The sequence below is a fragment of the Ambystoma mexicanum genome, chromosome 2p (genome assembly GCF_040938575.1).
Source record: "Ambystoma mexicanum isolate Mex_15411 chromosome 2p, UKY_AmexF1_1, whole genome shotgun sequence".
Taxonomy (NCBI): domain Eukaryota; kingdom Metazoa; phylum Chordata; class Amphibia; order Caudata; family Ambystomatidae; genus Ambystoma; species Ambystoma mexicanum.
Genome location: NC_090923.1, coordinates 1,392,250,335 through 1,392,264,496, shown reverse-complemented (window position 1 = coordinate 1,392,264,496; position 14,162 = coordinate 1,392,250,335). Strand labels below are relative to the sequence as shown.

The following is a 14,162-nucleotide window of genomic DNA, read 5'->3' as shown; positions in this document are numbered from 1 at the left end:
ATTTGCACAACACAGATTTTACACCGGGGGGCTCATTTTCATGGGTGGTGGACACAGGTGGCATAGCATTTGGCACAATAGAATTCAAAATGGTGGTAGAAGATTTGCACAACACAGATTTTACACCGGGGGGCTCATTTTCATGGGTGGTGGACTCAGGTGGCATAGCATTTGGCACAATAGAATTCAAAATGGTGGTAGTAGATTTGCATAACACAGATTTTACACTTGTTTTGCGGTGGTGGGCGCAGGATTAATTGAATTTGTAATGTGGGTATGACAGTTGTGATGCGGGTAAAGTACTTTGTTGGTTGCTGTAATTGTAATATCGTTGGAGGATACAGCCTTCAAGGTTGTGCGCTGGAGTCTGACCTTATCAGCACATATAGGGGTTTTTGCAGTACGCGAGCATAGCCGTGTATTACGGGTGCTCGTGGGGGTGGGGTGCGAGCTGCGGGCTGCTTTTTGAGTACGGGTGCGCAACCTGAGAAGTCTTAAGGCGAGGCATGGTTCAGAAAGAAGCTTGCTAGAGTAGTGCTTCTTACCTTGTAGGTGCTGCAAGGGCATTGGGCAGACGGCAGACGAGCAGCGAAGAGCTGCAAAGAGCACCGGAGGCCTTTCCTTACGGCCTTCCCTGCTCGGCTTCGCCTCTCGGCCCTCTCCCCCTCCATTTAAAGCAGGAGGGGAGGGGCGGGCGGGGTGAGGCAGCGAATCGGGACACGGGCCCGCGGCGGTGATTTCTAAAGCACATTTTGTTGATTGTGCTGCCATGGAGACGGGGGCCATCTTGTCTGGGGCTTCGGTGCACGCGGCCTGCAGCGTGGGTGAAAGGGAGCACGCGGCCGCTCCGAAGTGAATCAAAGCAGCTGATCGGGCCCACAGCTGGTCGGGGATGCTTTGTGCTCGCAGCGGAGCTGCAAAGAGCACCGGAGGCCTTTCCTTACGGCCTTCCCTGCTCGGCTTCGCCTCTCGGCCCTCTCCCCCTCCATTTAAAGCAGGAGGGGAGGGGCGGGCGGAGTGAGGCAGCGAATCGGGACACGGGCCCGCGGCGGTGATTTCTAAAGCACATTTTGTTGATTGTGCTGCCATGGAGACGGGGGCCATCTTGTCTGGGGCTTCGGTGCACGCGGCCTGCAGCGTGGGTGAAAGGGAGCACGCGGCCGCTCCGAAGTGAATCAAAGCAGCTGATCGGGCCCACAGCTGGTCGGGGATGCTTTGTGCTCGCAGCGGAACTGCAAAGAGCACCGGAGGCCTTTCCTTACGGCCTTCCCTGCTCGGCTTCGCCTCTCGGCCCTCTCCCCCTCCATTTAAAGCAGGAGGGGAGGGGCGGGCGGAGTGAGGCAGCGAATCGGGACACGGGCCCGCGGCGGTGATTTCTAAAGCACATTTTGTTGATTGTGCTGCCATGGAGACGGCGGCCATCTTGTCTGGGGCTTCGGTGCACGCGGCCTGCAGCGTGGGTGAAAGGGAGCACGCGGCCGCTCCGAAGTGAATCAAAGCAGCTGATCGGGCCCACAGCTGGTCGGGGATGCTTTGTGCTCGCAGCGGAGCTGCAAAGAGCACCGGAGGCCTTTCCTTACGGCCTTCCCTGCTCGGCTTCGCCTCTCGACCCTCTCCCCCTCCATTTAAAGCAGGAGGGGAGGGGCAGGCGGGGTGAGGCAGCGAATCGGGACACGGGCCCGCGGCGGTGATTTCTAAAGCACATTTTGTTGATTGTGCTGCCATGGAGACGGGGGCCATCTTGTCTGGGGCTTCGGTGCACGCGGCCTGCAGCGTGGGTGAAAGGGAGCACGCGGCCGCTCCGAAGTGAATCAAAGCAGCTGATCGGGCCCACAGCTGGTCGGGGATGCTTTGTGCTCGCAGCGGAGCTGCAAAGAGCACCGGAGGCCTTTCCTTACGGCCTTCCCTGCTCGGCTTCTGACGCCGACCCCTCCTTCCCACAGCGATCATGTCTCTTTCGGCCCCTCCTGGGGACGGGAGTCTTTTTTTACGAATGTGATCGCACTCTACGATGCATGCTCATTGTTCACCCACACACAAGAAATTTGGTTGACTTGAGTGCAGGCCGGGCTAATAGAGGACTCAGGGGGGGCCCCGTCAGGGCCCTGATTCGATAGCACTTTGTGGAGAGTGCAGAGGATCCGCTCCACCTAGTCCCAGCCCGCTTAAAGTCCTGACCAAGCCCCTACAAATTCACTGCCATAGAAAGCAAAAAGGGTCTTGTTTCAAGGCCTCCCTCTCGCGTTTGCATGGTGGCCATCTTCACTGGGGACGCACTTCCCTTAAAGGGTGACACATTTGTTTCTAAAAGGATTATTAGCACCATGTGCATGATGCCAGGTTTGTAAGAGCACTAATTTCCACTGAGCCAGGGTTTACCCAGCCTGCAATTGCCGTAAGAGATCCGTGAAAGCCCACTGAGTGGTGTGGCACTGGCCCTTTAAGGGCACGCACGCGACGGAGTGACGTCTCACTCCTTCGCGTGCATGTATAAATAACCATGGTGTTCCCGGCGGCCTCAGAGCCACCGGGGAGCCCGCACCAGCAGCAATGTGTCCACGTATCTGTGTCCGGGGGTGTGGGGGCTCACGGGGCGGGCGGCATCTGGCGAATGCCAACAGTGGCGACGAGTTGGAAATAGTACCCGGGAAAGGCGGTGACTTTCATCAGTGCGCGAATGATCGGCTCTGAAGCGCACTTCATGAAACATGCCGCAGAGAGGGGAATGATCCACGCGGTCGGCAACCATCTTTGACAATATGTCCTGGGAAGTTGCGGCTTTGTTTGAAGCGACGGTGAGCCATCCAGGCACAATTTCTGGATACTCTTGTGGCGGACAGCCACAGGATGCACTGTATGTGTTTCTTGAAGTAAATATTTCGCATTTTCACTGTTTTTCATCGAGTATTGGGTGTGAAGCCAGGGAAGACCTGCTGTTTGGGTGCACACCCTGGGCCCACCCTGGTCAACTTTTGGGACATCTAACCTGCCTGGCATCTACCCTGCCACACTGAGGGACATTGTGACTGTGGGAAGTCCTGAGACTGGAATCTACTGGTCACATCTGGTGTTTGCCAATCATCTAAGGCCTGCATAGGCCCATCTGAGAAGGAGGTGTTGGTGAGTTCCGGCCCCTGTTATTTTTATTACATCAGGGGTGCCTGTACGCTCGCGATCATGAACGCTGGACAAGCTGCAGCTGCTGACCAACAGCGAGCCCCTCCTGTAGTGGGCCAAAAGCCACCGCCAGTGTTACCACCATGACCACTGCTAAAACCACCTGGCGCCCTGCATCCAATGCCTGAGTTTGATATCTCAGGCGCACCATTAAGTCTGGGGCCAAGGTGGAAAATGTGGATGGCCAGGTTAGAAATGTACTTTAGGGCCACCATGGAGACCAGTGATGACAGTAAAGTGGCCACTCCACGCTCTCCACAATCATTTTCTACCCATGGCAAATGCCGATTACGAACGATTCCTCATGGGTGCAGCCCGCCAAAAAGACAATTAGACACTGGACGTCTTTTATGGGAGACTGTGCAGACTGGTGGTCCCCTGTGTCTAGAATGACCCTGATATGATGATAAGGAATCAACTCATCCAAGGGTGTGTGTCTGGCAAGCTGCGCCGCCTGATCCTGAGGGAGCCGGGCATCACCCTTCCCTCATCCTGGAATTGGGGAGGTGCCATGAGGTCTCTTGTTTGCGTACGACCAGAATGGAGGCAGGAGTGCGCCCCAGCAAGGGGGAGGACATTTGTGCCATCGGCAGAGGCCGAGGGTTTAGACGCCCAGCAGGCAACCAAGGGATAAGAGGGCAGTCAGCAGTCAACTCATATCTGAAGTGCGGGTACGATCTGCCACATCCTGTAGAGTGCCCGGCCATCGGAAAAAACGTGTGGCCGCTGTGGAGGTGCGGATCACTACGCCCGCATATGCAAGGCCGTGACACTGACAATCGTTCCCAGAGGGCCGGTCCGGGCGGGCTTCTTCCACCAACAACGTTCGGCAAATGTGGCTCAGGTAGACCAAGCGGACGATGGAAATGGTCCGGAAGGTGAGGAAGAGGAAGAAGAAGAAAACGTATTCTTCGTGTCCAGTGTGGGTGTCCTGCGGTCCAACTCCAACCGACAGCCCAGATGTAATGTCCTGGTGAATGGGGACTCGGTACCAATGCTTGTGGACACTGGCGCATCTGTTAACGTAATGGCTAGGGAACATCATGACACCATGCAATCTCCACCTTGCCTATCCACAACGAAGGCGTGCATCTTTAAGTTCGGGGGGGGAACAGCCAATCCCTCTGGATGGTGCATTTATCGCAGATGTGAAGTATGGTGAAGCCAAAATCCAGGCCAGGATCGACGTCACACCAGTGAGTAACAACACCTTACTGTGCTGTGCTGCGGCGGAGGCTCTAGACATCGTGACTTTTGTGTTCTTGCTGTACGTGGACGACATCCAAGTGCTGATGAGCAAACACTCACCTCTGTTTGAAGTCATAGGACAGATGGCCAGTGATCCTGTCCGGCTACACATTGACAAGTCTATTCAGCCAGTGGCGCTCAACATCGGCGAGTGCCATTCCACCTCAGAGACCTGTTGGACCAGGAACTAGATAACCTCGTCAAGCTGGACATTATCGAAAAGGTGGAGGGCCCCACCCCATGGGTCTCTCCGATTGTGATTGTCCGGAAACCCAAACAGCCTTATTCGGTGAGAATTTGTGTGGACATGCGCCTGCCCAACAAGGCGAGAAAGCGGGAGGGACACCAGACCCCCACAATTGACAACATCATAACAGAGCTACAGGGTGCTAGGTTCTTTTCCAAACTGGACCTCAGGGCCGGGTACCATCAGGTGGTGCTTCACCCCGAGTCACGCTATATCACCACTTTCACCACTCACCGGGGCTGTATAGATACAAATGGCTCAGCTTTGGGGTGTCCTCAGTGGCGGAGGTCTTTCAAAATATTATCAGAGGGGCCCTGGCAGACCAGGAAGGGGCGCTCAATATCAGTGATGATATCCTGGTGTTCACAAGGTTGGAGGCGGAATATCTGGCCCGTCTGGCAAAGACATTTGAACACTTACGCTCTTTGGGACTCAAACTGCACAGGGACAAGTGCGAATTTCTTAAGACCACCATTGAATCCTTCGACTTTGTCTTCAAGGCAGATGGAGTGTCCCCTGATCCGCGCAGGGTGAGAGACATTAAGGAGGCTAGGCCGCCAGAGAACGTGGCTGAGGTGAGGAGTTTCTTGGGAATGGTCACATACTGTGGCCGGTTAATTCAGAATCTGGCATCCGGTTCTGAGCCACTGCAGACACTAACAGGGAAGGACGTCACCTGGCAGTGGGGGCCACTGGAACAAGCTGCCTTCGATGACATCAAGGGCGCCCTCACAGCAGTGGACACCACGGCATTCTTTGACCCGGCATTACAGACGGAGATCATCGTGGATGCCAGCCACCTACGGCCTCAGAGCAGTCCTCACTCAAGTGGGAGCTGGCCATCCACATGCACAGAGGAGGCGGACGAGGATATACGGCTGGTGGTTGAGGCGGCCACACACAATTCTGTGCCGGTAGAACAACTAGAACAGGCCTCGCTGGCAGATGAGTGTTTCGGGATCCTGAAGACAGCCATGGAACAGGGCGCCTGGAAGACGGTGATGGAGTCCTTGGCCCGGAGAACACACGAGGCAAAGGTGGCCCTGGAACAACTCTGGCGGGTCCGAGAGAAACTGACATTTTCAGACTCAGGACTGCAGCTAAGAGGGGACAGAATAGTGATCCCACAAGCCAAGGTGCAACAAATCATCGCCTTGGCACACCAGGGACACCAAGAGGCACCCAAAACAAAGGCCCGAGTCTGGCAGAAAGTGTGGTTCCCCGAGCTAGAAAGGAGAGTGGAGGATTTCATGGCCTCCTGTGTGTGGTGCCAGGCAGCCTCACCAGCGCAGCATGAGCCAACCATCGAAACAATGCCTAGAGGAACACGGCCATGGGAGGTGGTCCACGCAGACTTTGGGTCCAAGACCAGGGGCACCCATTTCCTGGTGGTTGTCGATGAGTGGTCCCGATATCCGGAGGTAGAGTTTGTGGAGTCTGTGGCGTTTGAAAGAGTGGTGGTAGCGTTGGAGAAAATCTTTGCCACCTATGGGCTGCCCAAGGTACTATGCGCCGATAACGGTGCCCCGTTCCAGGGTGAAAGCTTTGCTGAGCTCATGGAAGAGTATGGCATCCACCACAGGAAGGTCACTCCGCTGTGGCCCTGAGCGAACGGAGAAGCGGAGCGGATGATGCACACGCTGAACAAAGTCTTCCAGATCTCACAAGGAAAAGGCGGGGGCCTACAAAGGGCACTATATGTGTTCCTGCGGGGGTACAGGGCCACCCCACACTCCTCTACGGGGGTTGCACCAGCGGAGGCATTGTTCCAGCATTGCCCAAGGGACATTATACCGAAGGTGGTGGAGCGAGAACCTGCCGTCATCAGCAATGAGCAGGTGGAAGAGGAGAGAAGGGCACGGACAGAGATGGAGAACGCACGGAGGGGTTTAAGACCACCAAGACTCGCCCTGGGGGATGAAGTTCTGGTGAAGAACCGTCACCCTCAGGGCAAACTCTCCCTCACCTATGAGCTGGCTCCGTTGGACGTGGTGGCGGTCAAGGGGTCAATGGTGACTGGGTCCAATGGAACGGCATCTGTCACCAGGAATGCCAGCTTCTTTAAAAGACTGAGTGAGCTCAGGGCAGAAAATATGGCGGACATGGACCTGGAGGAGGTGCCAGACGAATGAGGCGGACCCTCAGTCAGAGTCGAGGGAAACCTGCCCGTCTTACAGACTATGTCATGGACTAAGTGATGGTTGTTATGTGGTCAAGATCCTGGAGCCTGTGGAGTGTGGTGCCCCCTGGGGACCCTGGGTGGGTATCATTAAAGGGGCTTACGGGGACATGTTGACATTGTGTTCTGTGATGTTTTGATAGTTAGGTCCTCCTTTTCAGTTGTTTGTTGTTATGGAAAAGGAGGAGTGTGGCGCTGGCCCTTTAAGAGTGACATGTATAAATAAACGGGACGTTCCCAGCGGCCTCACAGCCACCGGGGAGCCCACACCAGCAGCACTGTGTCCGTGTGTCTGTGTCCGGAGGTGTGGGGGCTCACGGGGCGTGCGGCATCCAGCGACTGCCAACGAGTGGGTACAGTCTGGATATTAGCGCTATATTGTGATCAATTGGGAAGGCACTCATACCATTTGGCCGGAACCAGAGGCATGCAGCCTGGATGAGGTCAGGGGCACTGTGTTCCTCAACAAATTCTGTTTGCTGGATGACGGGGTCAGGGTACTGATCCTGGCCACAAGAGGTGGAGACCCCTTCAAGCCTGGGGTGGGAGGCTTGCCTGGGTTTTCACCAGAGCCACTCTTGCCACAGAGGTGGGTGTGGGAGTTGAAAGCGCCCCAGTCCCTGCCCCTTCTACCTTCTCCTGTATGTTTGAAGTGAGTAGAATATTTCCTGGTCCCCTTCCTGTACTACACAAGGCTGCCCAGGTTCTTTCTTGTCCCGCAGGACTTCAAAAACCAGCATGCCTAGCGGTGGAACCTGGCTGGGAGAGAGCAACAGCGAAGAGCTGCCGTGCCACAATGTAACCTGCTTGCCAACCAGGCAGAAGAAAAAATGCTGCGCAACAAGGACCGACAAAAGGAAAACAACTCTACTGCCAGCGAGAACATGGAGCATTCCACACAACTTTCCAGCTTTCACAACATGCTCACCCGAGAAAGACAAGACGCTTACCTGCCAAACCGTCATCCATGCTGGAAAGCCCTCACATGAAGTAAGACATTAAATATGGCTGTGCTTTAGAGGGATGCTGCTGCTTGGAGACCGGGGGCCCGCAAACAAGAAAGGGGCAGGACATAACCTGTATCGTCTCATCTGGGAAACGGAATGGCGCCCATTGGCCCGGGGAACCACCCGAGCGCTTCTTCTTCTTACTGATAGATTTTTATCCATCAGCAGGGATTTTTGGATACTGAGGCTTGAGCCTCATTACTCCATCTTCTCGGGTTGAGTATGTTGTCGGGGTTGAGTATTCTTCTTGGTCTGTGTGGTCGGGTTGAGTATTCTTCTTGGTCTGTGTGGTCTTGTCACAGTAGGGCTGGTTTCACAGGGTCTTCGCATTGATGGGCCGCGGGTAGCAGTCGAAGGGGTTTGCAGTGGTGGCAGTGAGTCTTCTGATCAGAGGGTTCGGGTTCTGATCCAGTCCTTGGCAGAAGTTCTTACTCAGCTTCGCTAGATGTTCGTACAACATCTCGATGTCCAGGTCTCTGTGAAGGTCTGCTATCCTTGTGAAAATTGGAGCTCCAGACGATATCCGCAGGGCCTTGTCCTGGACTATCTGAAGACTCTTCCGGCGTCGCTCATGGCAGGTCATCCATGCTGGGGAGGCATACGTCAGGGTTGGTCTGATGATCGCCTCGTAGACGTTGATCTTTGTCCGGAGCGGCATGGACTTGGTTTTTATAAGTGGGTGCAGCGCTGCCATCTTTCCTGTTGCCTTCTGCTGAGTATTCTCGTCGTGGCTTTCCCAGTTGAGCTTGCTGTCCAGGGTCACACCGAGGTAGCGGCTGCTGCTCTCCCGGGGGAACCATGTGAGGGAGTGAGCCTATGTAGGGGGAAATGGGAGGATAAAAGGGGACATGTAACATGGAGGTGTGGCCTATTTGGGCGAAGTCAGGGGAGGAGAGGGAGGACTGAGAGACCAGGCATAGGAAGGGCGCCGTAGAAGAGTATGAAGGAGACTTGCTGAAGGGTTGTGTAAGGTGAGGTGCTGGCTGGAGAAAGTGGTCCTTGGGTTTGAGTGGGCCTGCAAGGTGTATGAATGGGGCTAACAGGGGGAGAGTCGTGAGGGAATGAGAACGTGATTAGGGAAGGGACGGGAGAGTGACTGTGAGGGAAGGTATGGGTGGAGTGTAGTAGTTGGCTGGGAAAGGAAGGAGTAGTGATGAACAGCAGGGAGGCGCAGAGAGAGAGGGGAGTGGAGAGTGGGAGAAGAGGCACCAAGCCCAAGATGTGGCTATTCTGTAAAGGGAAAGGTAATTCCATATACACAGAGGGTCCAGTGGCAGTAGGCCCAAGTCTTCCAGCAACGTGTTTAGTGTGAGGATGACGCACTTGTATCGATGTCTAGTTTGCATAGTCATAATCGTATTGATGGATCATGGTTGTGATATGAATGCCTAAATAAATAGGCCTATTTTATTTCCCAAGTGTGAATTACATATGAGTTACTGGGGTGCGGGGGGCAGAGGGGCTGTGCGGCCTAAGCATAATAAGCATAATGGCTAACGTAGAGACACCTCACACACACCCTGGATCAACAACAGGTCGTTTTGGGAGCTAACAATCTGTGACATACTGTAGTTGTGCAATTCGAGAGTTAAAGAGTGCACCTCACAGATAAAACGGGTAATGAAAACATGTCAGGGCACACTGCGGCGCTGGTCAGCACACTGGACACATCTCAGCAGCCACGTGAGAAAGCAGTGACGGCGTTTCCGTGGGGGGGGGGCGGGGGGGTCTTGACTCACACACTGTGCCCACATCAGCTTGAAACCCTCCCCTTGTCGAACTGCCATGACGCCCACCTGTGGTGTCTCACGCTGTTGACACGTTCCCGTTTATCGCCATTTAAGTACCTTTCCTGCAGTCTAAAACCGTCCACCTCGGTTGCCAGGGAGACCCTGTCTCCTCAACGGCACTTCTGTGAAGACTAATGCAGGCCACCGCCGTTCCCAGGGGAACCCTGGCTTTGTGATGTTGCACCCTTGCTAATAAAGCACTTCCAGGGATGACTAAAGACAGTGTGACGCCCACCTTCCTTTGTTAAATGTGTCTTACCTTTTAAAGGTCTGTGGTCCCTGCCGGTCCTCCATGGCATGCCCAATTTTGGAGCTCATGATGTTTCCAAACGGAATATAGAAAATTGTACTCGTACTATGGACCATGCACAGAATGGACGGTTGGCTGCTAATCTTTCGTTCTCAGACAGAAAGGACCATGTGATTTGTTTAAGCGCTATCTTTGTGTTCTTGAGCAGTAAGACCCCTGAAATTTGACAGAGGAACAGGGACAGACTGGCCACTTTTGACCTAGGGGCAAGCAGGGGGGTTGCTAGGTCTGGAAAAGATTAGGGGTTAAGCTAATGTCGAGACTGGCGGGATTCGGGGCTAGCTATAGCCTTTTGGTTGTAGTCCCCAAACTTCTATCCAGTGCTACAACCAAAAGACCCGGGGCTATAGCCCCCTCAGCCGCCGCCCTAGCAACGCCTCTGGGGTAGGTACAATGTAGTAGCCCATGGTTCCGTAGCCCAAGCTCACAATACAACTTCCAGAGTAGGTAAACTGAATACTAACATCTCCATCCACGTAGTCTCAAAAACACACGCACACACACACATATATATATAAAATATATATATGTATATATATATATAGGTATCCAGTTATAATATCGACAAAAAAAGTCGAATGCAAAAATGTCAACAAAAAAAATGTGGAATAAAAATTAGAATGTTTTTATTTTTTTATTTGTATGTTGTTTTTGGGTTTAGCTAGTAAAAATAAACAGGAGGTTGGGGGGAACGCCCCCATTAAAAAAAAAAAATGTAAAAAAATACACATTCGACATTTTTTTCTACATTATTTTTTTCGACATTTTTGCAGTCGACATTTTCACTATAAACCATATATATATATATATATATATATATATATATATATATATATATATATATATATATATATATATATATATATATATTCAAAGAAAAAACATTGTTAAATGGACGTTATGGTTAAGTTGCACTAACAAAAACCTATGAAATTCAGTGAAAAAACTTTGTTAAGGGGACGTTATGCTTACAAGTAAAACCGAAACCCCCCAGAAATTCACCAGTTATAGTATGCTAAGCAACCATAACTGACACCACCACAGTGCACTGCTAAGACTAATGCCCAGGACATCACAGATGACATCGCAAATGCCCCAAAGAACCATTCAAAGTCGAGTCTAGAATGATATCACAACATTTCATGCAGTTTCACTGAGTGGTGCCAAAGTTATAAGCCATCCAAAAACTGCTTTTCACCAACCCTGTGATACAAAAATATGCCTGGATGCCCCCGAACATCTGAGATCTCCACGGACTTCGCAGAAGAAAAAAACATGTTTTTTGGCTTTTTATGGCTACATCCCACTACATCCTCATCAGCCCTCATCTCTCCAGATATTGTTTCATTAGTTTAACAAGTGCTATGTTGTGTATTTTAATATGTTTTTACTGCGATGTCCGCGGACTAGGGGCACTGTTCGCAAATCCAACATAGCGGCCCTCATTAGGACCCAGGCGGTAAGGGGTTTACGCCGGCGTAAACCATGGCGCACCTTACCGCCTGAGTACGAGTTCCCTTAGCGCCATGGTGATTTTAACGCCTGCTTTTAGCAGGCGTTAAAATCCATGGCGCTAAGGGACCTTGTTGTTAATTACGCCACCTTAATTTACGGTGGCGTAATTAACGGCTTCCCCACTCCCATTATGCCCTATGGGGCCAGAAATGGGAATGGGGAAGGGTAAATGGGGATTGGGGACTTACCGCCCCGCCAACCTCGGAATGGGGCGGTAAGTCCGCCAACCCCCATGGCGGAGTTGGCAGCTTTGCGCCATGGACCATGGTGCAAATAGCGCCATGGTCCTCCGCCAAGGTCCTAATGAGGGCCAGCGTCTGTTTCAAAATATCTGAAGTGCTTCACGTTTTTCAACATCTAATCTGCGGATGCGTACAACGTCCGTGGATATCACGCCAGATCCTGATTGACCTAGGGGGTTGAGTCCCCAGGCCGAACCCATTTATCACACATTTATTTGGACCTACTTTTTGCCTGTTTTTTAAAAACTACTGGATGGATTTACACCCAATTTACGAAAGCATGCTTTCGCGACCAATCCACCAATTGGTGAAAATCTGTCCAGCGAATTGAGCTGTAGGCGTTTGGGTGATTTGGGCTGTAGGAGTGAGCAACAGTTCTTTCCCATTGTGTCTACGAGGAAAACCACAGATTTTGGGGCCCCCTCTACAACTTTGCCTCCTCTGGATGAAACCTCACCAAACATTGCACAATCAATCCAAGGGGGCCATATACTTTGCAACATTTGGTGAGGATTCGTCCAGGGGTGGACAAAGTTATAAGCCACCCAAAAAGTGCTCTTCCTATGGGTTGAGCAACTTAACCATAACTACACGGCCACTACCGCGGGCCATGTAATATAAATATACACATATGTATATCTATAGCGCAAGAGAGCGACATCTTTCCTTTTAAATCTGGGGACAAGATGCAGCATCTTTATTGAAATTATTTGGAAATCTGGGACCCAGGGAACCTCCCCAACACACCAAATTAAGTAAAATATGTGATCAGGATAATAACATTTGGTGAAATGAGAAAGCTGGGATCTAAGCTTAGGTTTCCTGGGGTCCCAGTTTTCAATTGGACAGCAGAGAGCATCTCCTTTCCCGTCCCATCCCATCTTTAGTTTTAAACCAATGTAAAGAGGTGGGGAAGCTACAGAATACACTGGAAGAGCAGGACCAGACTCGAGCCAGATGGTCTGGCTTCACTCCGAGAGCCAAGCAAAAGACCCATCCCGGCCTCAGTGAAGATAGTCTGATAGAGTCAATGCATAAACACTGAGCTTGGAGTACATGCTGTGTGCACCACACACGCAGACATCCACACCACGCCTTGAAGATACTGAACCAAGAGCCACTGCACCTGGATGGTTACCTCAGTGCACGCATACAATGGTACCCTTGTGTCAGTGCAAACAGGGTGGCATGGTCAAAGAATGGCATTGCAAAACCCCCAAAACACATTGGGCCTCATTACACGGTAGGCGTTAAGGGTTTACCGGTACCGGTAAAATACAGTTACCGGTAAACCCTTACCGCCTTACTATGAGGTCCCTTTGCGGGTTGGAGAATTTAACGCCTGCTTTTTGCAGGCGTTAAAAACCAACCTTCAAAGGGACCATGGAGCTAATTACGGTACCGCAATTTGCGGTGCCGTAATTAGCACCTTCCCCATTCCCATTATGCCCTATGGGGCAAAAATGGGAATGGGGAAGGGCAAAGGGGGAAGGGGGAATTCCCCTTTCCACCAAGGCGGTGCCGGTATTTTATCGGCATGGACCAAGGTGCTAATAGCACCTTGGTCCACCGCCGTCCGTGTAATGAGGTCCATTGATGGAGCTTGGTTAAAAGGAAGTTATGGTTAGCTACCAAAAAGAGATAGCAACCTATGTTAATAAAACAAAAAATAGAAATTACAAGAAAAACACATTAGTTGACATGACATAAGATTATGATGCAAAACTCGCCAATTTAGGCAATGTACAGAATCATTACTATGCCTAACTCATGCCCTCATCACAACGTTACACATTATGTCTCGGGAGGATAGCTCAGGGGCAACGCGCTCGCCTTGGAAGCAAGACAACACTGAGCAACACAGGTGCGATCCCCCGGCCCGCGCTTGGACACCTCTGGGTATTAAGCGCGTTATAAGTAACCAATTTCAATCATTACAATGTCGCGAGTGGTAAAAATGAATGGCATCACATATGTTTCCACCAAGTGCCGTCATCCAGTTGGTACAGTCCTACACACACCAAGCCAGAAATAGGTGGCGTGTAGTGCCCACACTCCAGTGGTGCAAAGACCATTGGGCCGATTGGGCTTTAGCCTCCTCCTCTTGACCCTCCCCCCACCCCCCCACCCCGTGGCCGGACAGGACAGGACACAGAGAATAAATGGCGCCTTGGGGCTGTACAGTTAACAAAGGCTCGGCAATTACTAATGTAAAGCGTTTCATTGTTAGCACTGCATTCTTATGCATACATTTTTTGGCAATTGAAATGTTGATGGGGTGTTAGTATTGCATGGGAGAGGAGTGAATGGAAGCGAAGGACACAGGAGACAGCTCATTTTCACAGTGGTTCTTAAGTATGCGGTTTGAGGCGTGGAGGAGAGAGTTAACTGCGTGTAACATTGAAGCTGCATTAGAATAGTCTCATTAAAATGTATAAAGAAGTTAG

General features: G+C 51.8%; 1 protein-coding gene across 1 annotated transcript in view; it reads right to left on the bottom strand.

Moving 5' to 3' along the window:
• The window catches only part of MYO1G (myosin IG), a 1,030,638-nt gene that overhangs the window by 267,604 nt on the left and 748,872 nt on the right, over nucleotides 1–14,162 (bottom strand). The window lies entirely within an intron of this gene.